The sequence below is a fragment of the Monomorium pharaonis genome, chromosome 1 (assembly GCF_013373865.1).
Source record: "Monomorium pharaonis isolate MP-MQ-018 chromosome 1, ASM1337386v2, whole genome shotgun sequence".
NCBI lineage: Eukaryota > Metazoa > Arthropoda > Insecta > Hymenoptera > Formicidae > Monomorium > Monomorium pharaonis.
Genome location: NC_050467.1, coordinates 21,945,670 through 21,972,757, shown reverse-complemented (window position 1 = coordinate 21,972,757; position 27,088 = coordinate 21,945,670). Strand labels below are relative to the sequence as shown.

General features: G+C 38.7%; 1 protein-coding gene and 1 long non-coding RNA gene across 2 annotated transcripts in view; both read left to right on the top strand.

Moving 5' to 3' along the window:
- The window catches only part of LOC105828802, a 50,331-nt gene extending 24,122 nt beyond the window's left edge, over window positions 1-26,209 (top strand). The window contains exon 3 of the long non-coding RNA XR_003626159.2: window positions 24,084-26,209. This is a non-coding gene — a long non-coding RNA (uncharacterized LOC105828802). The remainder of the gene's footprint in view (window positions 1-24,083) is intronic.
- Window positions 1-27,088, top strand: part of LOC105828142 (tyrosine-protein kinase transmembrane receptor Ror) — a 238,599-nt gene that overhangs the window by 92,761 nt on the left and 118,750 nt on the right. The gene's annotated exons all lie outside the window — the stretch shown is intronic.

Sequence of the window (27,088 nt, the reverse complement as noted above, 5' to 3'; positions counted from 1 at the left end):
TAAACGATCATTTTCTCGGAGGATAACCCAGGATCGTTCTTCCTCTAGGATCCACGTAGAATGATCATCTGGATCCTGCACGCCCGGCTGATCCTTGCTTCGTGCCAACGACGGCGAATTAACTTTCGCCATTGTTACGCTTCTGCGCGCACCGACGACGTTATGACCCCGCGATTCCCGCGACGCTTTAAGAAGCGCCGATTGCCATTCTCCACGACGTGGACGAAACGTTAGTCGCGTTCAGAGAGCGCAATTTAAAGTGTACTTTCTGAGCTTTTGTCCGACGGGAATCGTTTATCCCGAAATTGCCGTCAAGTTTTCACCCGCCGTTTCTAGTTTGCGAAGAAAATAAACCATTTTATCTCTAATGTTAAATGAGAGAAACTTATCAACAATTTAATTAACTCGGTTTAAAGAAAAATCTTGTTGCACTTATTTAAACTTAACTTTATTCTTTCGATAGAATTTTTTAATTTTTTTATAAAGCTGACTTTAACTGTCTTTCTTTTACGTGTTATTACGTGTCTTTGTAATGGAATTTGTACATTTTTTGATCCGATAGTGAAAATATTACGCGCGCCTATGAGATAATATTTTAGCTTCACTTATGTGTCCTACATAAGTAATAATACTTCTGAAAGTTTACAAGAAAATTATTCACGAAAGTAGATTTTACTCGATTAATATCCTAACAGAATGATTAATTGAAACCTCTCACATCATCGCCCTTTGTTTTGAAGTTGAATGAGTTTGTTCTGTGTTTTCCGTTAAAAAAAGATGTATAAAGAATTTCGTGAAAACTCCTAGCAAACTTAGAAGTTTTTCATGCAAGAATGTACACAGTTTCAATCGAGGAATTCCACGCTCAAATTATTTTTCTTTTCGTACATCTGGTTCGTAGCAGCGTAAAGATGCAATTAAACTCGGAATGTTATGTAACGGAAATCAACTTTTCGCTATTCGAGAAGCTTGTTTATTTATCGAAGTCTTTTGCTTTCGTTATACACATTTACGTAATTTGCTTTTTAATTTATTAAGTGTTTGAATTGCTGCAAAATTTCAGTTATAATATTCGAACGTGCAATTTATTATTAATATATTGTTTAAAAATAAATGGACAATTGATTACATAAACGACTCGTGTCATTATGCGACTTTATCAATCAATCATACATACATTGAATTCGATGTGACATTTAACCACTAGAAATTTATCGTACAATTTTTGCTATTACAAATTCAATCATTATAAATGACATCTTGCTACGCAAATTTATCGTCCGATCTCAAATATACGAAAATTTTACCTCGATGCTATTAAATTTAGAAAAACATCATGGTTTTTATCGCTCGTTAGCGAACGCCATCTTCACCGGATCCTCGATGGTCTCGACGGGAAGATACCGGCGCTACCGTAATACGACTCGACTTGTTAACTAAAACACTCCAATTAGTTGGCGGAGGATCACGCACTCAGCTATGGTGGACCTCCCCCGTATCAATGACTTGCATCTTGAGATCTTGTGATCGAGCGTCTACGTTGTCGTACCATAAGCATCATTTATTATGCCATTCCCTCTCGCATTTACATATTCTTAGGAACTCGATCTACAGAGAAAGATCTGAAGATATTGAATATCTTTTTGCGAATATATCTGTTTAGGTTATTCAATTAGTTTATGAAAGCATCAGCCATGAGATGGTAAACTTAAATTATTCAATTTAATTAATTTAATTACTTATCTTGTAACCATCTATTACGTCAAGTAAGACACTTTTGTATATTCAGTCCACGTTCATATACAATAAGTTACATACAACATGCTTGACATAAAACATAGATGAACAACATTAAAAAGGATCAAGAGAGAGAGAGAGAGAGAAAAAATGTAAAAAATATTTATAATAATTTTATAATGAAACACAATAATATGTATATTGTTTTTATTTTCCATCTTTTTACATATTTTGCAAAAACATGTTATTAATCCTATTTTCTTAAATTATATTTTATCTTATCGCACAAAGAAGATTATCAATTTTTCATTTTGAAACATTCTAAGAACTAACTAAATTAATTATAGGTACAAAATTTTGCTAATATCGCTTTTGATCTCACTGGTATGAGGATATTTAAGAATTCTGGCATCTTATGAATATTGGTAAGAATACTTCGTAAATGAGTAGCGAGTGCAGTTGTGCGAATAGATGGAAATTCTTCGCCATTGAATTGTCCTGAATCCTGAACGAGTGCAAGTTGCAAAACGGCTGCAATAAATGTCTCGAATTCTACAAAGCGCAACCGGCACACCCGCGAGGAATCTACCGTGTAACGCGAGCCGACCTTTCCGTGCCTTCGTGCGCACAGCTCGTAATTCAATTCCGTGTCGCCGAATCAAAACGATTAATCTTCCGGCGCTGCGCAACGATCTCGACACGCTCCGTCTGTAAAAGTGTAAAAAGAGATCTCAAATTCTTTGGATTCCGCGACTCGCGCGAATCTTCGGCTCGCCCCCTTCCCTCTCAGATACGAAAATAACCGCGTTAATATCTCTTGGGCGCACTCTTGATTACCATCTTACTTTATTTTATAGAACTCGGTACTTGTAAAATCTTTGTAGAGCGGTAAACGAGCGTTAATTAGCGAGTGTTAATTTTTGAAATTCAAAAAGATATTCGCAATTTGAATATTATTTGATTAATTACAGGTACGTTTGTTTTATAATATAATATAGAAAAACAATTTATTTTACATATTTATATAATTAATATAAACATTTTATATCTGTGTTAATAGAGACAATACACAAAGCATGATTCGATCGGCGCAATATCGATTCTCTAGAGCAATTAATAATAATTATTTTTTTGAAAATATGATGCAGTTTGGCGTAATTAACGAATATTGATGCTCGTAATTCTACGATGGCAACTAATTTTATTATTGTTTTATTTTCGCAATTACTTCCATCGACCGTCAAAAATAAACGTTGCGTTATATACACATAACGAATTGCAACCGATGCAAAAGCTAATATCGCCAGTGAGTAAGATCGCCAGTCGAATTTACACTGCAATATCGGAAGCGACACGCACATCTTGCGTCTCGCAGCTGCTTCCACGCGCTATCCATTCGACCTCGAACGCTATTTTGTATCGGACAATCGCGCGTCCCTGTGTCTTTCCGTAATGGAATCCCGCCGGACTATCTAATCCCTTTCCTGTTTTCTATTTCTCCCGGAACGAAATTCCGGACCGTGGTGTCTTTAAGTAACGGCCGCCGTGTGTCGATATCCCGAGCAAAGAGCGCAAAGTGAATTTCCATTCGGTCGAGTACGAAGTCCATTCCGTTCGCAGGCTCCAATTCCTTTTTTTCTCTCCCGCCGGCTTTTTTCCTCGTTTCTACCTCGCTCCGTTGCATTTAACGAAATCGAGCCCGCGCACATCGCTCGTCGCCACGATAAAATTCGCTTGAAAATTGTTTCGCGTCGAGCAGCCGAACTTGAACTCTCTCCCCGATGCACTCTGGAATCGATATAATCCCGTGGAAAATGCGTCTGTTATTTCCTGATCCCTCCAGATAATTTTAGCCGTATCGTTGCCCAAGTTTTTATCTCGCCCTACGTAATAACGCTTAGTGAAAATTACGCAATGTAATGTAAAATATTAATGACATTTAATCGTTTATGATTTATTATATTATTTCATTTAAAAATATATTTTTTAATGAAAGTTTAATCAATTGAGATCCTTTAATTGAACACGTTAATTACCAATGTAAATCGACATTTCTCTGGAAGTCAAAAGCCTATAATATCGTTGCTACTACCTCTATTTGTTTCAATGCATTTAGTTAACTATGATTATATCAGTTAAATGATACAACGTTCTATATCAATTAGACAGAACAAGCTCTTAGCAGAATATGCATGTACTGTAATTCTAATCTAGGGTTAAGTCGTTAAGTTAGGTTAGCGTACACGAATAGCTCGCGTAATACTGCAAGATGTATCGTAAAGTACAGTGCATACTCTCCACACGTTGTTTTCTCAATCAATATTTTAGGTAAAAATCTAAATCTCTTAGAGGTATGCGTTATTACACCTTACTTAATCTATTTCAAATCACGCTGCTTCTCTAATTCTTAATTTCTTTAAAAACACTTTTAAATCTTTTGTTTTGCTTTAAAATACATGTATTAATTGATATGATGTTACGTAATTCCGTAATTTTATTACATAAAATACACTTTCGCAAAACAAATCCTATCATCCCGTTTTAATTGTTTGGAAAAATACATATAGAGGATTTTTGTGGGCTCCGTCCATCCTTGTGGGAAAGAAATTAATTGGTCGCCAGAGTGGCAGGGAAAGAAATCGTAGGAAGAGACGAGGATTGACGTTGACTCCCATTGAGCTCGCGCTATCTGATCGCCGCACAATGCGAATTTTTCCCTCCGCGCGATACACCCGTACCGAAGGATATGTCCGCGGGCGTAATCGTTGAACTCCCGTTCGGGTCAATCGCGCGGCCTGTATGTGCTCGGTGCTCCTCCCATAAATTATACTCCGCGCACGAAACAGGGCGGAACGAGCGGTGTGCATGATGCCATGTTCGGATGCCATGTTACCTAAGGCCCACACGGCGCAGCACAGTCAATTTGAGTATGAATTATACTCGGTGGCCAGCACGCCGCGGCCGTTTCGCCTCCGCCGCGATATCGTCTAATAAAGCGCCTTTCCGGCGCTGATTGCGAAACGGAATGCCTCTCTCACTCGACGGGAGACGCTTGCGCATTGACAGGGGAGCGAGACTGTATCTATCGATCTATTATTTCTCCGCTACTGGATTGTTTATTAAGACATGTCAGCCAGTAAATGCGCCTCGGCCCGACCGACGGCGTTGTAAAATGCGTCCTTGCGCGACGGCGATACTTGCCATGCTGTATCTACGAGATAATAACGGCGACGATAAATAACTAGTCAATATTAGCATATCGGATCGTTGCTTTATTTTATACGCACATTTCTTCGTTTTCTGCTTCTCAAGTGAACGAAATGATAAACTAACGGAGTGTATCAATGTAATTTTAATATTCCTTGCTATTTTTTTTTATTTCTATTATTTTTTTCAATGAGATCCTGTAATAACCAACAAGAATATGCCAACAAGCCAATTGACAGATTTGGCTGGCGAACAAAAATCATTTCTAGACTTAATCTCAATTCTATTTCCAAGTGCTTTATATTTTCGCACCTTGTCTTACTTCTAAAAATATCTGTAAAGTGCGACCAAGTATAACGATGAGGTAACACGTCTCGAAAAAGACATCAGGTGGCACTTTTATCCGACGACATGACATCAGGTAGTCGGCTGACACGCTTCGTGAATTCCATTCGTTTTCGATCGTCGATGACGCTGGTGGACGTCGCGCGAGAGTCTGCCGTATCTCGCGCGGAACATTCAAAAGTTATCTCGCATACGAACACGTATGTATGCACAGCGCGATATGAATACCAAGAGGTGTGCTACCTCGGGGGGAAAAAAAAAGAAAAAAGACGCGGAGCGTACCTTTAACGGCCATCCGATATTTGCATACGTCTCATTAGCGATCGTTAATTGCGAGCCGACGAGCGCCTCTGCTTTAAGTACTTACCCTACGGGGACCCTTCCTTTTTTTCTCTCGTGATAATGAAGATATCCTCACGTTTGCATTCACGTTCATGAGGAAGCGAGCGAGCGAGCGACGGACAATTAAAGCCGCAGCAATAACGTTCGAAACGCCGGAAAAATGAGACGGGTAATACAATAATCATCGACGCGTTAATAGACACGCGAATTTATCCGCGCTAGCGCATAGACGAGCCGTTAATAATTGCTTTATTGAGGGTATTATGGAACTCGTTTATACGCTAATTGCGCGCAGTCGTGCGCGAGCAAATCACGCGTGTTTTCCGGACACTATCTAATTACTATATAGTCAGATGCATTGATTGCAAATCTGAACTTGCTATTATTAAAGACTATTGGAATACAGTTATGAATCTTCATTAAGAGATTGGTTTTATTAGAGATAATACAAAATTTTTAATGGTATATATTTGAATTATATTTTTGCTTTTTATATATGCAATAATAACTTTAAACATAATTAATAATTATGTATAATATATATTATTAAATCATTTGAAGGAAACGTTTTTTCATATTTTTCTAATTGATAAATTATTGTTTATTGAAAGTATTGACATTATTTTTGAGTAGAATGTGTATCAAAAAGAAATGAAGTAATTCTTTAACAATTTTATTACATTAATATTTTATTAATTTTGTGTAATGGTATGTAAATCTAACTTTTTTTTTTGCATTTCGACTGCGTCGAGTACGCTCGAAAAAGTCCATATGAAGATGGGCGGTCGAGCGCATAATTCGAGGGTTTGATGTTTACTATTACGGATTTAATGTCCATAATTATCGGGTCCGAATCTCGATTATGACCGCGCTACTTCGTGCCGGTGAGAATAATTGGATGGTGGACGTAATCGTTTTCGGTCGTAAACGGAGCGGTAACGTGGCAATTAAATTCGTAATTACAAGTAATGACGACCCCTCGTTCGTGGACGTTTGTTTAATTTCTCCTATTTAATTTAACCGCCGGGTGAGTGATGCGTGCTCTCGCGAGCCGCTAGAATCTATTCTTGACGCGAGCGAAAATATTTCAGAGAATCCAAGAGAAATAGAGAAACTGAGCTGTGAATCATCTCATCACCGTACATATTCTGGTCGCAGGCAAACACACGCGATTCAGCGATTCATCATCGCAGTTGACGCGATTTAACTGTGCAAGTCTGTTTTGATCGACAGATAACGCAGACTTTTTTTGTAAATAGTTCTGGGATCTAAAAAGTTTCGATAATGGTTCTATTAGATGAATCTGTCGGAAAATATTAAATGAGAATCATTTTCAATATAATAAATGACTAATGAAGTTGAAATTATTTTCTGTTGCACGCGTACGATTTTTTAACGATTTCTCACGCGTGTCTTTAAAACTGAATGTATAATGAGAAAACATGTACCTTTTAACGGTCGCGCCGGGCGCGAAAGGGTTAAGCATTTGCGAGACTCGGTTCGTAAATTCATCGGCTGATATTATGGCCCGAAAAACCAGTTTCGTGCGACGGCGCGCAGATAAGATTTAAGTTATTGTATTTCGCGCGAGCATTTAAGTGCATCGGCTACTGGATGCCACACGGTGGCTGCGCGGCCACAAAGTTACCGTTGACGCGCGCTCTCTGGCAGCTCTAAAAAATAGCCTGCGGCGACAACCGGTGATTAGGAAGAGCATAAATCACGCTAACCGGAGCACTTCACACCCCTCGCGACGCTGTCCGCTTCATAATAACACGATGACAGAGTCACGGAGAGGAAAAGTCGGTAATCACTCTTGCGGGATTATACGGTTTATGACGTACGCGTTTTGTTCAAACGGGCGATCGTAATTGCGGAGTTAAAAAATGCGCTGACATTATAATCGTATGGGCAACGCTATGTTTCTCCTCGTAATTTATTCGATGCGTTAGAAAATATAATCATGGCAAAATATGTTGAGGATTATTTATAGGAGAATATTATTAAAGATTATGTATCATTTTATTATGATAAATAGTAACATTTTTACGATTTTCCATTTATATTTTTTGTGTGAATTAAAAAAATATGCTTTTCATAAATCTTAGGCAATTTAATTTTAAAAAATACTATTTTTGTTCCGCGATTAAAATTTTTTTTAATGGTTAAAGGAATTTTTCCTCAGGATTAGATTTCATTGTTGTGGAGATTCGGTATCTTGAACAATGTGAATAGACTGTAAGAGTATATTGAGTACGAATATCTAGACAGCTATTCAATGTCGTTTTTCGATCGTTGAGAGGCGGGTAGGAATCGAGATCTGATAGACCGCGTTTCAAAGCTATGTTCCGCAAACCATGTTTTAGACGGGGTCGGAACCATTGCCTTGCAATGGTGTAAGCTTCAATTGTGCTCGTTATCGAGATCAGGTAGTCAGTCGGCAAACTGTTCGGTGAAAACCATGAACGTAAATGGAAAGCCTCCTGCGAGGAGACTTAAGGAAACTGTCGAATATCTAAAAGTCTTGATATATTTTACGTTATACAAAAAATGCAGGTTTGATTACGCTTAATGATTGAATTGTCATCAACAAAAATCTTTCAATAAAAATAGGACTGTCGTCCTATTGTAGAAATATTATATTACTTTCTTATAAAAATTTTTTTGAAAAATTAATTTTATTATTTCTTTACATTACGTAATCGGTAATTGTAGTTACTCGTAGAATAGAATATTTTTTAAATTTTATGTTTAAAAGAGAATACTTGACATAAATTTTATAACATATTTTTCACAAGAGTTAAAAGAAGTGTTTATTCGATTTATATTTATATCTTAGTTTTTCTTAATTCTGTTTTCATGGAAAATTCCACGTATATTAAAGGCGATTTATTTAGACGATAGTACATTTATATTTCGAGTAAAAAACAATTAAAAACCAAAGACAGTTTTTTGGACGACATTTATATTTCTCGCAGGAATGGATACAGTCGCAATTTGTGAAATAGGAATATCGCTCCAACGTACGCAGACGCTTTCAGAGTTTTACCTACGGAACATTCAGTTTTTACCATTTTTAGAATTTTTAATCTGAAACGCGACGCGGAAGAGTGCAGATAGTGAACCTGAAAAAAAATACGAGTCTCATCAAAAAGACAAATACCTGTAGGCGACAGCATTCAACCATTGTGCTGCGTTTCCCGTTTGCATTTTGTGCGATCGTCTTCTCGCGTAATTACGCTGAAAACGATGGCCGGACGTGAGTTTTCGCGAGATTTGCTCCGGCCGCGCACCACGGCTACGTACGTTTTCGACGCACATCCCAATAATTTCCATCTTGGTGCGTGGTTATAACGCGCCACGGTATACTGGCGGGATACATGGAAACGGAAACACGCAAGAAACGAATCCCCCCGGGTATTTCGCGGCGAGGCAGCATCGGTTTTTGCACGCTTCTTTTTGCGAAACGGAGCGTTTCTATTCCGTGCTCGTGTGGATATGCAATGCGGGCATATGCAACGCGTGCGTTTTCTTTTCTTTTTACGTCTGCATCGATACAAGCCCATCGATGATGGACGATCGTTCGACTATCGCTGATTTCGCGGGGGCGAAAAGGGTAACGAGAAACCTGGCGAAAAATACGCGGTTCCCTTGAACGCGAGGTTTCCGGTCTAACATTCATAACGAAAAACCCCCGTTGCTCTCTATGCATATAAATCGCAGCGAATCGACAACCTCGCGGGGGATGTGCGTTGGTAGAATCCTCTTGAGATCATAGACGAAGCTCCAAATGCTATGTAAATGATGGAAAATCTCCTGATGGAGAAAACGTTGCACGTACCAAATTTTAGATCTGATTGCAAAAATATTGATATATCAAAAGTAATGGCATAGGCATGCAAATGATGGTCCGTAAAAAAATTATACTTGATTACCGAATATCTTTAGAAGAATGAGCTTGTTGTCATTTTATTAAAAGTGAGAATAACGAAATGTTAGCTGGCATAATTATCATCAACAAAAGAAGTCTTTTAAATTATCGTGAAGTTTTTATTTGTTGCAATATTACATTTTTTCGTTTTATCGAGCGCATTCTTTCGAATTTAATATCCCCGAATGAATACATTTCTCGCGGTATGATATCGCATTTCCGCGATCGAGATGCAACTTTATGTCAACGCGTATTTTTCGCGCAGGCTGAGGTAGTATTGGCCCAGTCGAGGTCGTTACGACGGTTCTATATTTTCACGTTTCCAGACATTACATTAATGTCGCATTTTGAGAGAAGAGTATGACTTTCTCGCCGATATACTCTTGTTTAAAGTGTCCGCGGCTATGGTTGAAACGAGGGCCAGACGTCTGTATAAGCTATCTTCGAAGCGAGAGAAAATTGCTAGAATCGCGGAAAATGGCGGGGACAGTGGCGAATGATCGGCCCTCCCCTTTTCCCGTCTCGATAAAATAAGTTACGCAAAGAGATAAGACCAAAAGATAGGAAATAGAAAATACGAGGTAAGAAATCGGCGTCGAAAGTTGAGGAGGTGGGCCGACAGCCGAGACGGAGGATCGCATTAAGACGCTGGGAAATGAAAAGAAAGCAGCCAACGATACTTCACTGATTCGTGCAATCGAAAAGAGTCGAGCAAACTTTGCGCAATATAACTTGATGTTTACTTCGAACTTCAATAATAAAAATCGAAAAAGTCGTCGGAAGAGCTTTTTTTTACAAAGCTCGTCGCAACACGATTCCGTACAATTAAACATTGTTAAACGTGTTTTGCGAACGTATACGAGGAGGTTTAAATTTAGGGACAACAGGTCAGATACTTTTTATCTTTCATGATTCGCTACTTGTTACAAATCAAAGCAGCAAATGGATACTTCTTGGAGTTTTGGTTTTTTTAAATTTTATTTTTACTAGTAAAATATTGAAAGAACCGCTCTGGTTGGAAACGATCATATTTTCCACCTTAATATTCTTGAACGTTGTATTCATACGGCGACGTCAAGTACGACTCTTGTATTCGATTATTGCATTGAGCGTGCATTTTCCGAGGCATATGGAGTGCATATACGGTCAATGCCGCCCGATGCATTCTTTCCTCGCGTTCGCCCTCCACGACAAAACGTTTCGCAACCGAATGTGAATTCGTGCGACACGTACAAATGCACTTATATAAGCTCGACTTGGAAGAGACAGCTTATATGTAATGTCGACCGCCCGTGGCGCCGTGTAGGGGACTAGACTCTCCGTAGTCCATATAATCGCATACACCCGACTGCATACATGCATGCATCAAGAGCTGCGACGCACGAAAGTACTGAACGTCTCGAGAGGTGCATATATGAGCGACAAAAGCGGCGCGTATATCAACGACAAAGGCAGAGAAAGCGAAAGATTAACTAGTGAGAGTATTGGATAAAATGTTATTCTCTCGTTTAAATGTAATTAAAATTAAATAGAAGACGAATGAATCTGATAAGAACGAAATTTCTTACGGACTGTAAAATAATAATTATAATGAAAATTGCGTTACCTGGATTTAGAACGTTTTAAATAAATAATTGAGTTAATTCTTTTATAAATACCGTTGTATTATGCTTTATTTAATTTTGATGTTTTATATAAATATTTTATATAAAAATGTCTAAGAGAGAAAAACAGTTATGTTAATACGTTTAGCAAATTCTTTGCTCTATCTCGCTAATCTGAACGCAAATCCAATCGATCATCGTCACTAACTTCCAATTTTCTTCACGTTAGCGCGAGCAAATTGCATAATTGGCATAATAGGCTCACGACGCGTAGGGTACGTGTTCGTTTCGAGACCCTGTCGGGGCGCTTGTATTGCGTTTATGCGTTTTCGTTGTCTACCCTCCGGGATGATTCATTCCGTCGTAGTCGTCGCGGCCGGAAGACAAGCGACCGCGACGTATTCGGCGACGATGGCGTGCGTGCTCGATAACGATAACGATAAGAGTTGTCGGTGGCGCGTCCGCAATAACGATAACCCGGATAAAAGTCCGACGCGGTGCGGCATTACCGCCGGTAACGTTTGTGCTTGACGCACGAAGGGGTAGCCTGGGGGTAGTCGCGACAGGCCAGAAGGATGTGACGGTCGTTTCCCATCCGGTCCTGTCCCTCTCCGATCGAACTCTTTGTTGTACTACACGTTTCAACAGAAATTAACTGACGTAATTGTAAGATCGATAAAAAAGTAGAAGACCGTTGAGAGCAGAAAATTGACAGTAACTTCTCGTTACGGAAATATCGATTTTGACCTCCGTCAAAAAAACTGTAACTACGCGAAAAAGCGTGCGATTACTAGCATTTTATATGCAGAGGGTGTCCTCCACGAGTGAACTTCAGCTTTAGTAATACGCCATGGTTAACGTCTCAGGTGCTGATCCTTACGTGAACGATACTTTATCCCGCGGCATTTACGCTCGCTGGTGTAGTCGATCCCTCCGTGAAAGCTTCTTCTTGTAACAGCCAGGGCAGCAACAACGACACGGAGTGAGACTAGGAATAAGAGGAAGATGAAGAGAGTGTGGGGAACATGTCTCGAACCATCATATTTGAGAGATCTCGTGTGAGTCTCGTAAGTTTCCGCGAGCACTTGGAATAGTTCGCGTAACGGGAGAGCCGAGTCGCTGAGATGCCAAAGATAAGGATAAGAGAACTAATTGTCGCCCCAGACTCGCTTCGTTTCTTCTCCTCCGTCACTTCCCTCATCGCTCGCTCGTTCGCTCGATGGGGATACTTTAATGGGACTTCCGGCCGCCGATAAAATCGCGATTCGTGCTTACGAATTCGCGTGCACTTCACTCACCAGTGTGGTGGGTGTCGTGCACCCCCGGGAGTGCCTGCGCGATAATGAGGGAGAACTCGCGAGGCCGCCGAATAAGCTGCGCGCCGACCGGCGCTTTCGAACGTGATCATTTTGATACTGACGTTCCTTGCGCTTTAATCATTCGCCGGCGAGTAGTTGTTACCCCGAGCGGAAGCGGAATATTTTTACGCTCAGGTAATATTGCGTGTGTCCGCGAAAGATTGAGCGATTCATTAAATACTTTTCAGGACAGAAGCGAAGGAGCGTTTGAAGTTTTATGAATTTGCGATGAGCGTGGGAAGAAGAATTTCTTTGTTTTTTAATCTTTTTTTAATTTAATGCATTGGTTACAGTGCCGATATATTTAACTAAGGCTATGAATTAAAATAAAAAGCAATAATTAATATCGTAAATGTACTTTCTTCTAATAATGTTAAAATATCTTTTGTTTTACAGTCATTTAATTATTCACTGAGACAATAGCTCGATAATTACGATTCATTAAAAAAAGGAAAGAAGAAAGAGAAGAGTTAAATTAATATAACGTAAGAATAAATTGATATACACGTTGTAAAATGATGAAATATAATGTTAGTAGATAGGTAGTCTTAATTATCTTCCTTTTACCTACAAGTGCTTACAATTGTCAATTAAAATGTCTTCCTTGCTTACCTTGTTGGAACGTCTCATACAGCTGCGATGCAATTTTCGACGGTGCCTGCAATAAGACGTGACATGAGCTAACTGAAACAGGAGACGTTGTCTCGTTTCTGCTTATAAAAATATAAACGTCATCAGCTAAGTGCTATTAAGGTCTCCTCTTATCGTGATATTAATTTGATACTACCAGAACGGACAAAGGACAAAACAGCGAGTTATGGAACAAGAACTGTAAATTTATATCTCGAAATTAGATTGTCTTTCATCGCGATTTCTATTTCGAGAGCGTTAAGAGAATAACCATGCGACGCACACTGCAGCTCTATTATTTTTGTAAGTTAAAAAAAAATTTTTGTATTTTCTACTCTTTCATTCAGCTGATCTTGTCCGTTTGTCAACTGATGAAACTTTTATCGGTATATCTAATTCAATCGAGCTCTCAGTAACGTATAGATCAAAGACACAAATGCGTATTGTTTTGCAGCTGTTACCATAAAGGCATCAATGTCGCCAACTAGTGGCGATTAAAACATCCCTTTTAATTAGGCATCGGGCAACCCGATCCATCCCGTCTATCCGCGTGTAACCGGAGATTTTAGTAGAGAAGAGAGGAAGAGAAAGAGAGGGAGAGAGAGAGAGAGAAAGGAAAAACCGGACGTCAAGCCGTTATTATCGTACGTCCAATAAATCCGAGTAATTTAATTCCCGTGCCGTTGCCACGACATGTCGGCTGTTTCGTTTTTCCAGCAGCATTGCCCTCCGTTTCGCATTACTCCGAGTTCTGATTACATTAATCCTTTTCGATGACGTGGACATTTCTAAATACTCAATAAATACGCGTCTGCAATACTTTGTTTAACTTTGTGAAATAGTAATTTAATGGACAGTTAGTAAATCCTACTGTATATGAACTGAAAAGATTAAAATTTACCAAAACTTAGGAATGTTAAAAAGTATAAAATGATATTTTATTTCTATTTCTTTACTACATTTGTCATGTCCGATATAAAATTATTAATTTCATTCTTACAAATTTATTGTATTTAATTATCATTACGTTTTTAAAACTTTATTCCATTATACATATAATGAACTATATAAAGACAATAGCGCTGGTCATCGTTGGTCGATTAATACGAATTTTCACACGAACATTAATCAAATATGTGGCAAGCTGCGCTTCAAACTTCGGTGTTGAAAGGGTTAAGCTCGATATCTGTGTATGCATTAATGGAACACTTAAACATGCATCGACCATGTACTTACGGCGGTTCTCTTTTTGCCAGAAATCTCTACCCGGCTCATGCTAAATTTCTCAGCGGTCGTCATAAATTTCTCTAGTCGCGTAGAAACTTTGGTAAATAATTTCGCAGGACGAGAGTGGCAAGGATCGAGTCCGAAGACGAAGTCCGGTAACCTTTGTCCTCGGTAGTTGGATGCTGCTCGAAGTTTGCTGTTTGCGAGTATACATGAGTGAGAAATAAACCGCACCCGAAAATAAATACTGAGAGAACTGTGTAATAATTGCAAAAAGTAATAATTTATTTTGTTTTCTAATTAGAATTGAAGATGAGGTAAAAACTTAAAGCAGTATGTTAACAATTTTATATAAAATAAGTTTAATTAGTTAAGTTCTTAAAATACATACAAATAGTATAATAGATATCATGTTCACTGTATCATAAAAAGTACAATATATTTTTTATTCGAACAGATTTCTGTGTCGAACGCAAGGAGGAAATTACACGGTTACCGATAAGATAAATATCGTGAAATATGACTTTTTTAGAAAATAAATGGTGATAAAAAGAGTTAACGGCAGATTTGTGAGAGAAACGACCGTATGAAACCAGTGATATGAAAGTAACGATCGCGGCTTCCGTTCTTGGATTATTATGACAAACGGACCATCGAAAATGGCGATTGGATCGGTAGCAAAACGTGTGGCACGTGTTATCGCAACGTGTGCGTAGACGCAAAACGAAGGAAATGGTTTATATGTGGTAAACGTGCCCGCGCGGCTGAAATAGTGTCTCCCCTCGGTGTACCAAAATGTATCGGAGAGAGTCGCGATTTTGATCAAATTTCAGTCTCCACTCGTGCGTCGCCATGTAACGCTCGCCATTATTTTCCTTCTGCTTTACAACCGAAAATCTACAAAGCTTTTGCTGTTTATATCACGAGAATTTGTTAATAAACATTCGACGATTGATTAGCTGCAAAATATTTGCAGATTTTTATCTTTTTAATGCAAAATAACAAATACAAAATAAATACTATCACGTTTTATAGTATTAGCTGTTAAAAAATAATTATTAATGTGTGTGTAATAATTATTTACGCGTGTGTACTTACGACGAATTAAATGCCTGTATATTGATAAAGACTAAAACAGAATAATTGTTTTTCAAGTTTTGTTTTAACAAAGTCGTACGCGCGTGATATATTTCTTTCGGCTTTCCAAGCATTCGACTTCTGTTTATCAGTGTTCGTCGGCATGCAAAACAGCCCTCTCGTCTCTAATATGCATATAAAAGCCACTTGTCGTCGGAATGCGCGCCCGAGAACGGTTCATACCGCACGAGAGATCCTCTTTATAGCGGTTCGGAGTCTCGGCATTATTTTCGTATCCCGATCCGGAATTTGACATACGCGATGAAAAGGAGAAGCTAGAGAAGCAGACAGACGAATACACGATTTCTCGCGTAGGTGGTCCAAGGGAAAGAGGACCGATGCAATTCCAACTGCGCTTTTGTTATTATGGCTTTTTAAAGAAGACGGTTGGTATATGGGCTCTTATCATTTGCTTTGATACATAATGTTATTTATGCGATCTTTATTCTTCATAGAATACAATTTATTTAAATTGAAAGCAAAGTTATGCATAGATAATGAATTTATGATTGCTCTGTGTGTGTGCGATTTTTTTCTTTATATATATATAAAGAAAAAAAAATTAGAGACCGGAGGAGACCGGGAGAGACAGGGAGAGACCGGGAGAGACGGGAGAGACGGGGAGAGACCGGGAGAAACCGAAGAGACGGGGAGAGACGGAAGAGACCGGGAGAGACGGGGAGAGATCGGGAGAGACGGAAAGAGACCGGGAGAGACGGGGAGAGACCGGGAGAAACCGGGAGAGACGGGGAGAGACGGGGAGAGACGGAAGAGACCGGGAGAGACTGGGAGAGACCGGGAGAGACGGGGAGAGACGGAAGAGACCGGGAGAGACTGGGAGAGACCGGGAGAGATCGGGAGAGACGGGGAGAGACCGGGAGAGACGGGGAGAGACGGGGAGAGACCGGGAGAGACGGGAGAGACGGGGAGAGATCGGGAGAGATAATTATAATTTTTATTAGGTTTTTATAAATTAATGATTTTATTATTATTATTATTATCACGATATATAAATGATGAAAATATGAATTTATAAGTATATATTTAAAATGATACAATTATATATTAAAAAATTAATGATTACTTTTAATGATAACTGTACTCTTTATTTGATTAATTAAGATTTTTCTATTGAACAACTATGAACAACTTTGAATCTACAGTAATGCGTACGATCATCACGTGGATCACCTTGGAAACGATGAACATTTAATCCGGTGACTCAGCTAACGATAACTCACACGAATAATTATAGGTCCGTGTTTCGCACGAGCGAAAATTCCTGCGAAGATAACGGAAAATAACCAGTAGCAACATTAAGTACTGTATTAACTGAATTAAACAATTGTTATTTATGTTTTATTTTTCAATTATTTTAGATTTACAATAATTTTTATTTTATTTTATTGAAGAAATATTTAACGCTTTGATTAACGCTTTGATGGAAAAACTCTATCTATAATCCTATAAGTAAAATTAATAATTTTTAATTAAATGTCCCCATACATGTGTGTGTGTGTGTGTGTGTGACGCATTTTCATGTATTCGATAATTTCAATTAAGCCAGTTGCGCCTATGTAAAAACTACCTCGACGTAGGAGCAAATCGATTCTCGATTAGTAAGAGAATTTCTATATGAAATGAGAGACGATAGTTCTCGGACACCTTGCATACACGCAGATGTAAATAACTGCAGATATATAGATACGTGCCAATGCTGGGAGCCCAGTGCCTCGAAAAATGCTCGTGACCATTGGTAAACTGAAAAATGTCGACTATCTCGATAGAATATCGAATCGGATGTCCTTCCTCCCTCTTTCCTCTTCTTCCTCTTATCTTTTCACATTGTCCCTTTTTCTACCCCTTTTCCTTTTTCACCGTCGCCTTTCGCCTCCAGTTTCGTCCTCACGTCGCTGATGTGGAAAACGAATTCTCTTATCAGAACGCATTTGGTAAGAAGAAATATCCATCCTGCGACTGCAGCTGTGCTCGTTGCGCACTCAGAACGAATGCCCTCGGGTTTGCATAAAGTGGAGCGCTCCGTGATATCGAAGTCAGCATCGATCAGAAGAGTATGGAGCGAGAGATCTTCAAAAGCTGACGATCCGTATTCAGTGAACTGATAAGAGATTCTGATTGTGTAGAATTTATCATGCGTCTAAACCGCGTCTTACGGTCTTCTAAAACTGTTACTTTTTTGTATGACAGATTTATTATCTCTTAAAATTATTTATTATACGATTTAAAGTTATATTCTAAGATATTTTCCATAAAGCCATACGTTTTTTAAAATTCTAATAGATAATCGGAATTGATGAATGATTGAAGGAACAGACACGCGTATGAATTTTTATCCTACTGTTCGATTTACCGTAGGAGCTAAGCGGATCAAATGGCGACGTCGTGTCCATATCGCGGAAAGAAATCGGGGAATTACCACCCCGGACGATAGTCGCGATGGCAGACGGGAGTTTTCCACGTCCGCGACGGGAACTCGCGTTCCAAGGAATCGCGCGCAATAAAATGCAAATTTTATTCCGCGCAATTTGGTTAAGCAGTGCCGCGTCTTCCTTTCAACCCCCGCGTTTCTCCACCTTTTTTCGCGTGGCGGCTCGGGGTATACCGGCATAAAACCAAGCTCCACGAGGCGACCGAAAAGCTGGAGTGAACGAAACCTAATGAAAGCACAAAAGAAACAACAAACGTGCTCCTCGCTCGTCTCTTCTTTTTTCTACCTTTTTTTCTATTCTTGTTTAGTATTTTTTCTCGCTACGGGGCAGCGTTTTTTAAAATACGATACATAGCATTCCAATCTTCCATTGAAAGATTACTTTATATTATTTTACAAAAATAAATATTGAGAAATTTAACAATTTATTTTTCTGACAAACGTTACATTATTTATTCTTACTTGAAAAAATGTATTTAATTTTATAAGTTGTAAGTATAAAATAGTTTTTATATTATATAAAATCTCTTTTACATAAATTTTATATTAAATTATACAAGTTTTTTTTAAGTAAAAAGTTTTTTATATGAGAAACATTTTTAAATGCATCTTTTTATTGATTATACAAATATGTTTTATATATTATATTTATGAATATATAACATTAATTAATTATTATTTAATTAGAGCTATATTATACAGAGAAGTTTTTAATATTTTTAAATTTTTTAATACTCTTCTAGAATGTAAAAACTATTTCTTGTGTTTTTTCTCTCTTCCCTCTTGGCCACATATATTTTCTCTTTTTCTCATGTTGCTTGCCCTTTCAGTATTGCTCCAATTCTATCTTTATTTTTCTACGTTGCGTTGTTTTCTTCTCGCTCGCAGTTCAGCTGGCCGAGAACAGTTAACAAACGTATTGTGAAAGAAATACAATGGGAAGCGTACAACCGAGTCGGAGTATTGCGGAAGAAGAACGTTGTCCAACACCGTCCGTCGCTGTTTGCAATCTCCTTGCATGTCGTTCGTATACCGCTAATTTCCACTCGACCAACACGAACTGCCGACGGCCTAACAGCACCATTAGCGGCACTCGTCGTCGCGGATGTTCATTAAGCCAACGAAAACACCGGCCTGTAATATTACGCGATTAGCAATTCTGTTACGTTGACAATTTGTAATATTCGGACACTGACACGTTTACGAGTTGACGTTACAAATTCATATATTCGTACATATCAATAGCTCTTTTACATCATGCATAATGAAACAGTATAGTACGCTATTTCATGTAAAATTAGTGAAAATTGTAGTATCGTAAATAATTTCCAAGCGATGGACATGCAAAGCATTAATAGGGTCAAATGAATATTACAAAACACCACCGGGAGGGGGGGACAAGTTAAAATATTTGTTCATCTCTATCGTTATAGATAGTTCAATTTTAACTTTAATAAATAAATGACATTACATTTTAACAAATATGATAATTTAAATCTTAGATCAATTTTTAATTACTTTTCTTTATAATAAATATAAAAATAGTTATTTTTATATTATTTTAAAAACATTATTGAAAAAAAGCATTATTTACATATACTCTATTTCTATATATATATAAAATATCTACGGATCAAGTCTTTAATTGCAATAATTGAAAGTAGATTAATGTTCGATGTGTTTCATTCTTTCGTATTAATTTATGTCGCAGTGTTCTGGCGCATTCAACCTTCGGTAAAGAATAAAGCTGAAAATATCCGATAGGATACGAGCGTTTGTTGTCATAAATCGTGCGCCTTATGTACTATGCGAAAGTATTGCGGATTGAATGCAGTTCCACGGAATTGGACGCTCGCGGAAGTGCCGTTCATTTCTCTTGCATAAACTTCTGCCTACGCTTGTACACCTGCTATTGGAGTAAAATTGGCCGAGTTTTCGATACGAAGCACGTACGCGGTCGATTTAATTCACGAAAAGCAACGTCCATACTTCCGAGCCGTTCTTTATCGTAAACCGTGCCGCTCTCGTGGTACCCGATTGCAAATCCGAAGATTTGTGCCTCGGATATTTTATTGTATTACATTTAACATAAAATATCGCATTAATGTTTTTTATAGAATAATTAGAATACTTTCAGTAATGAATTTCCATTAAAAACACCGTCACATTATATTTTGCAGTATTTAATAAGTTTAATTTAGTATTTTAATTGTCCGTTTTCTTTTATATAATCAACCCGCATATGTTCAGTAAACATAACAGCGATCAACAATGTAATATTCCAATTTAATCCGGTTTTATTTATTATTTCTTTCTTTCCAGTTATATTCGCAAGTAATTCTTTGATGGCGTTTATAATTACAGAAAGTCTGTGTAATCTGATGTTTCTAAAATTAAATTACTCGTCAGTCTGTGGTATCAATAACATTTAGTGCCGACTGACAAACCCTGTAACGGATGTATAAACGTGTAAATTCGCATTGCGACCTGCAAGTAACAAGGTTCACCTCCTCAGCCGCTCATTCCACCTCAGTTTCCAACGCTGCGCACTCCCTTTGTAATAGCTACAACGTTCTATAATTAATTTCAACCCTTCCGGGAATCCATTACCACATGCACTCGGTCTCACAGATATCACGATGCCACAGTAGCTGAAAGCTCTGTCCATTCAGGATAGAGCCCGTTATTGGGCCTATTGACTGTCCCAATGTGAATACATCGTCTCATCCGGAGAGCAGTGCTCGTCCCGAATAATAGTAATTAGTGCGGCGATCCTAATAGTTGCTCTTTTTAACACTCTCGTTTCAACAATGGCAAACAGGCGGTTGAGATGTATGGAAAAGACGCATTACCGCCTGCATTACATTATTTAATTATTTATATTTAAAGATATAATTTTTTAAATATATTCTGAATATATTAAATATAAATAAATTCAAAATTAGGATATTCTTGAACATAATAAATAATGTAGAGCTTGAAATTCTAAATTAAAATTTAAAATTAAAATTTTGAAATGTAGATTTTAGATGAATATGAGTAGAAACTAAAGAAAAAGAGAAAGGGTATGTTTATATTTCGGGTAGAATTTTAAAATTTGATTTCCTCATCACTTTTAAAATTAAAATGTCTTTGTTAATTAATATAAAAATTACATTTTAATCATCGGAGCTAATTTCGACCAAAAATAATTACGGTCTGCATTTTAATATATTATTTGGCACAAAATGCGGTTTTTATCCTGATAATCGCCGGTATTAAATGTATGCGCTGTGTAACAAGAGGATTTGTCCTTTTTATTAAATACATTTCCATATTAAAATTATTTACTTTTACCGGAGTAATCCAGGGTTTTAATCGGGATTGTTTAAGCGACAGACTTTCCGCGCTCGATCGTTAAAATCGTTATGGGGCTTAAATGACGAGTGACGCGTATAATCGCCGAAAATCCCCGGGCAGAAGCGACGCCGCCTGTAGCCTACAGCGGCATACGTGGGAGTATTAATCTTGGTATTCCGATACACGCGCGGATAGAGGCGCATTAAGGAAACTTATTGGAAGGAGCAGGCTGTAGCAGACAGTGCGCATTTACCAGCGACCGCAGACTAATACCTACCGATCTACTTAATCCCCGAACCCTTTAGGACGTCAGTGCGCGCGCGGCGCTTGGTAATTAGCAGTCCCATCAACAAACAATGGATACCAATTTACCTGGGATAATGGTGCGCGCACCGGCAAGAAAGATTATCCCTTTCTATTCAATATATCGGTCTCTGATATTTGCGCGCGATGTTCGCGCGCGTCGGAATTTCACGATCGCGTCGTGAAATATTCACAGCGGCCGCCATGTAGCGCCGGGCCATCTCGACGTGGACCACGAATCGATTACAGGGACACAGTCGGATCTAGTACTTCCGTGGATTTTCGCCGGGATTTGTGCTCGTAGAAAATACGAAGCAAATCTTTCTATTAATTGTAACATCTCTTGGTTCTTTATTTGCTGTATTGTTGTCGAAAGTTAATCCATTAGGATGTAAATTACATTCACGAAATTTAACTTGCTTAATTCTATGCAAATATGTACTGTTTATCTTATAATTTAATTTTAAGAAGTTAACTTTTTGATTTGGGAATAACTATGAATCTTTCTATTGTTATTTTTCTCTTCTAAAATACTCCACGTCTGGTCCCACACATACTCTCTTCTTATATTTTTCTTTCGTGAAACTTCACGAGGTTCGATGCAACAGGCAGTCATGTCGCTGACCTGGCGGAATCGAACCGGAGGTGTTTTCCGAAGAAATTGAATTTTCGTTGCGAGAGGGAAACCGAGATAAAGGGGGCAGTGAACACGCGTAAAGAAGGTAAGATGATCTTCCACGTTGCCATATTGAATTTCATTTGGGTATCCACTTTCATGTGCAGATGACATTCTTTGTCTTCCTGGTCGCGGGAATATTGCATTCTTCCGGAAACCTTTCCTATCTTTCCGGGCGTGGAGGCCTCTCATCCGGTAAAATGAAATTCCTCGTCCAATTTGCCATCCGGTGTGAGTGCAAACGACCTCTACCACTTCCCGATATAGAAAAAAGACAGGGACAGATTGATGGAAACGAAGCGAGAGAAATAGAGAGGGCGGACCGGAAATCGGAAGCCAGAGGGCAAAATGTATCGGCAGGCCGAATGTCATATGTGACACTGGCGATTGCCCGCTCGAATTTTTCACCGTTTTTTTTTTGCAGGCTCGTTTCGACTGCTCTTGCTGCGAAATTCGATATCTCGCGCGCAATAAAATCAAACCTTTTGAGAAGGAGGCCCGTACTTTCGGCTCGAGTTATTTCCATGGCTTTCACGTCGGATCGGAGAGCGTGGGAGAGCGAACAAACAATACCGTCGATTTTAAACGTTTCCTACGTGCACGCTACGTGAACTTTATTTCCAGCGTCTCCTACTCCTTCCGTTCGCCCCTCAGTCTCGTGATCGAAAACAATGTTAATATCCGGCTACATGATTCATCTCGAGATTAACGTCCTTGACCCGTTTCGATGTCGGAAAATTTTGATTTTCTTCTTTTATGCACACTTTTTAATGTTAATTTAAAACAAAATTTAAAAAATGGTAAAAAATACAAATTTGCAGGGAACAAACTCATTGTGAAATGTTTACAAAGAATAATAAGGGTTTTATTAATTTTTTAATAATAAATTTATGTCTTGCGAGTGGACATATTATCAAAACAAATTAAGTTTCCAGAGAATATTTAGAAAAAAAAAATTTAGATTTACAAGACACAGTTTGTGTCAGAATAGTCAAATTCAGATACGCGATATACGTGAATCTGAATTCATAAAATACTACATTTTATGAAATTGAGTTCTAGATTTTTACGCGCGTGTTTGAGTTTACGCGAGGATTTTATGCAGTCGCATACTTTTGCTTGAATGTCCAGCAGTTACGACCGTGGACGAACCCTTCTCTTTCTCTCTCTCTCTCCTTCTCTGTTTTACTATAGATGAAATAATATAAGAATAAAATAGTATTAAAGTTTGTTCTCGTTGGACGACGCAATCTCTTAACGAAATTATAGCTGCCAATTTGTATGAGGCCATTTATTATATCCAGATTGAAATTTTATAATCTGTAAAAGGTTGAAATACAAACGTTTGTAGATACCCATTTCAATAGGGAGATGATCTTGGTTACAGTGAAATAAGTACGGTTCGTACAGAAATTTCTCTTAAAAAAAAATCAACATAATTATTTCAAATATTGTCAATCGTGTCTCGTCCGAACAAAATGGCAATCGGAACATTGCACAGTCTCGCGTATTCTCGCTTTCAAGCTCGAGATCCCGAGAAAATCCGCCCCGAGTTCTTAACTCTATCCTCTCTCTCTTCCTCTGTCTTTCTCTTCCGGCTCTCTTCGGTATGTACTTAATACCAAGAAGCTCAGAGTGGCGCACTTCGCGGAGCACTCAGAGGGCTCGTCCCTCCCTCACCAGTTTCTTTCATTAACGAAGTGTCTTCCTGTTCTTTATTTCACCGTTTTCTTTGCTTCAGGGAAAGAAGCTAACCGATAAAAATTTTTCTCTAATTCTTTTTTTTCCTTTTTTTTAGGTAAGTGATGCTCTTTTCCCCGGAGAAACAACGTGTGGCCATTCACCGATCTTATCTCTATTTTTAATCAACGGCTGGAGGTAGAAAAAAGAAGGTACACAGCTTTCGCTCGACCACCAAGTATGTACAGTAGTGATTATTAAATCGATTTTATTATTTTATTTTTGCGATGTCGGTATATCGATAGATCAACGTAACATTAATGGCGCCCTGAAATAACAAGTAAAGATAAAAAAAATTATTCGCTGATGACACTACCTTTTTTTATAAAGTGAAAAATAGTGTACTCTCGTACTTCCCGACTTTAATTATGTAAAATTACTTTACCAGCGGCGCACGCTGATCGATAGTGCAGTTGTAGACAGAGGGGGAGGGGGACGAAACTACGAGGGGGACGGTTACGAGAAACGTGTTACTTGTTACTTTTTCCCGCGTGCATACGTAACTGTACACACGTGTAGGCGAGCCTTGCGAGAATGACTGTATCGGAAAGCTGTCTCCCCGATATTCCGACTGGCTCTCTAGCTTGACCCTCACCATTCGCTCTCGCCTCTCGTTTCTTCGATTTTTTACCGCGACCCGCATGACATCCGCGCGAGACACGATGCACCCACGTGTATTGGTACGGTCCCAGGTATACGCCGCACGTGGCGCGGCACGAGGAGCAAAACGTGAGTACCTCTCGGGTGTGGTTTTGTTTCTCTTTGGAGAGGATCGCTCCCGCGTGCAAAGTTTCCCCGTGACTAATTAGCCGATTACAAAGACGGAAATAGCTGCTCTCTCGTTCGATGAGAGCAATTCAGATACATTGTTATTTTATTTGACGTGAAAAGAACTCGATGTAAATGTTCATATTTTAACACGGAAATGATACACGAGATTGTTATTCTTTTCTTTTAAATTATGATTGATATGATTGAGAATATTCTGCGTATGTTTAAAAAAAAATACAAAGTTAAAGTACGAAAATATTTTAAAATTTATTTTTAAGTAATTCTGTCAAAAATATTAATTTTTAGAAATTTGAAAATATTGTAAATTTGTAAATAAATAGATTTTTACATGAGAAAGCATATTTATCCGGTTCAAACTGTTTGCACGCCGGGTCTCCAACCGCTCTCGTGACAATAGCGCTACAATGGTGTTAAATGACGTTAGTTAAAAAAAAAAACACTGGCTTTATTGTGTGTATTATACTGTGTGAAAACCGTCGTCTAATTGTCGATTCATCTACGAAGGGATTGCGAAAGTCGTGTCCCGACTTAAATGCCAAACGATTTACAATGACTGCATGCGCATGTAAACCGCTTACGTTTACTCCAGGAAGGAGGTCACATCGTGTGTATCCTTATCGGCGACGAGTCGAGGCTGTTGCACCGCGCGGCGGCGGCGGCGTTTCCTACATCTCGGCCAGCTATTATGCGTTTTCTCCCTTGCATCGGATGCATGCCGCGCGTCACAGGTGCGACGTGTACGGTATACGCGATCGAAGCGCGCGTTCTCGATCACACGACGCTCTTTCCGAGGGTCAGCGAGTCTCGGCTATGAGTACCCTCGTATTTATCGACGCCGCCGTGAGGAAAGGAGAAACGTGACTCCCTTGAAGAAAATTTCAAACGGATACACAATAAAAATATTCATCGGCTAATTAATATTCGATAAAATGTTTTTCATCAATACATTACGTTAATTTGTTAATGTGGTATAATTAAGATAATTACGGCAGTAAAAATTTTAGTAATTTCATTTTGAAAAGAGATTCCCTTGAGACCGTAATAATAATATTTTTCGAGGATGCTACCGAAAATTCTCGCGAGATTTATAATGAGGTACGTAATGTAAAAATACCGTTGTTCTAGTTTGGAGTACGAAGCGCGTTTTTACATTTATCCCTTCTGCAGTACTACCATGGAGTCTTTTCTAATTATGCGAGAGGATAAATTAGAGCTCCCTTAGTTTCAAGCTTTGTTCTCTCTCCCATATAATTTTGCAACATATTTTACATATAGCCTCTGTTATTCGTAAAGCGAGGAATTAGTAGAATAAAGATTCAGACTTGTAGATATTAATAAGAAATAATTATTCATTATTTAATTTTCAAGAAGATTTTATTATTTAATTATTAAGAGGAAAAGAAAAAAAAGCTGCTATTTGTCTTTTCGAAAATTCTCATTTATTCATGCAGATGAAATAAATTCAAATATCGCTCGTCTTTGAAATTATTTACAAGTATATTATTTGATTTATCGTCAAAGTTCGTAGATTTGGAGAAACTGATATGAGAGAGCTTTAATCGCACTTCTCACGGCGCTTGCCATGATTAAAGTGCATGCGATGACGCGTCGCGATTAACAGCTCGCGGGAATGCCCCGTGAGAAATCCTAAGACGTTCGTGATGGTATTAGCTTTAACAGTTCGGACGTAGTTTATTCCCCTTGTAAATTCACGTGGGTGATGGCGCCGGCACGTAAACGCGCAAATGTGTACGTTTTCCACCTGTCTGTCTCTTTCTCTGTCTCTACATCTCTCTCCGTCTTCCCCCCCAAGACTTTACGTGCACGCGCCGTGTGTGCCCGTACATAAGTGAATGGAATTTGCCTAGCCGTCTCTCCGCGGAATTTCATTTTCCGACCCATCCACCATCACCGAAGTCCTCACCCGCTTCCTCCTCTGCTCCAGCATCCGCACCTCTCTCCCGAGAGACAGTGCGGCGAGATCCTGAGGGCGGTGTTATGTCACAATTTGCAGGCTGACAGTCGCGATTCATCGTGATCCCGAGGACGAATTCGCGTCCCCGCTCTTCCCGGTAAGAGGGTGTAAAAAATGGGCACGTTGAGAGTAAAGGGAAAGAGATGTGACGGCATCTCGGAGGAGGCACGTACGAAATAAGATGCGCGTCCCGGAGAAGACAGATGACGCGTCTCCGCATTGAAAGGAAATACTTCTGGTCAAGAGTAACGACGCACCTCATGGCGCTATTCGATCCTTCTTTGTCGTTCTTGATC